Here is a 1,465-nt window from a genome sequence, read left to right as displayed (position 1 = left end):
AGAGAGTATAAAGAGATGATCAGTCAGAAAGACACAATAACAGGGATGGTCTAGATGAGAAAAAGCGAGAGTGAGATAAGATGGAGCGGTTAGAGAGGAGAAAGAAGCGAGATGAAGACTATGAGATGATTCACAATTTTCAGAGATTTGTAAATGTACGTCTGCACTGGTTAACTGCTTAAATTATTCTGGCTGGACCACGCCACTTTTCGGTTCGATTAGAGGAGCAGAGCGGAAGTGGAAAAAGGACGATACACCAATTAGTCAGACCAACAGAAAAGTAAGAATGTCCGAGAGGTCGAGATGTCTAATTACTTTTCCGGTCAGCTTGGCTAGCAGAGCCGCTGCTGAGAGTTCAAGTCTTATAATTGTCAACCTCTTGAGGCGAGCTACTTTTGTTTTAGCACAGACTAAACTGACTACTAAAGATGAGTCAGCGTACGACACCCTGATATATACAACTGCTGCCATTGCAAGTTGAGAGGCGTCTGAGAAGCCATGTATCTGTACTGAGGTCGCCTTTGACGAGAGGTTTATCCATCGGGGAGTTTCTATGACTGATAGCTAAGAGAGATGTTGCCTAAACTGGGACCACTCGTGAACTATGTCTGGAGTAAGATGATCATCCCAACCAACCTTTTTCAACCAGAGTCGCTGCATGAGGACTTTTGCTTTGATCAGTACCGGAGAGAGGAGTCCAAGAGGATCAAACAATTGAGCAACTTCTGAGAGAATGATGAGTTTCGTGACGGCCTGATGGAAAGAGATGGTACCGTGAAAAGTAAACACATCTTTCTGAGAATTCCAGGAGATGCCTAAGATCTTGGTAGTGCTATCATCAAACGAGTATACAGGCGAGCTGTCAGACTGTGAGAGAGAGGTGCGAGTGAGGTTRGGRGAATTACTTTTCCMCTTRTYGAGYGGTAAACAGGCGGAGGAGCACATGTCCTCTAACTGAGATGCGACTGCATAGAGATGATCAATAGTCTCTGCTTCCCCCCTGATATGTCGTCAACATAGCTTCCCTTGAGAATAGGGTTGACTGCGAGAGGATACTTATGACCTTCATCTTCAACGAGCTGTCTAAGAATGCGACACGCTAGATAAGGAGCCAAGCGAGTACCGTACGTGACAGACGTAAGCTGATATGCCTGAACTTGAGATGATTCWTTAACCCAGAGAATTCGTTGAAGGTCATGATCTTTGGGATGCACTTGGATTTAGCGGAACATTTTGACAATGTCCGTTATGAAAGTATACTTGTGCTGCCTGATCCACAGTAGTACGTCGAAAATGTCCGTTGGAGTCTTCGGCCCAGTGTGCATAAGATCATTGAGAGAGATACCGGTTGAAGACTTGGCTGAACCGTTAAATACTACCCGCAGTTTGGTGGAGGAACTTTGCTCGCGCCAAACTCCGTGATGCGGGAGGTAATACGCCTGAGATGGCTCAGGAGCATCGAGAG

Source organism: Polistes canadensis, unplaced genomic scaffold (genome assembly GCF_001313835.1).
Source record: "Polistes canadensis isolate GaletaPanama2010 unplaced genomic scaffold, ASM131383v1 scaffold_539, whole genome shotgun sequence".
NCBI lineage: Eukaryota > Metazoa > Arthropoda > Insecta > Hymenoptera > Vespidae > Polistes > Polistes canadensis.
The sequence above is the reverse complement of the archived record's forward strand: the minus strand, read 5'-3'. Positions refer to the sequence as shown.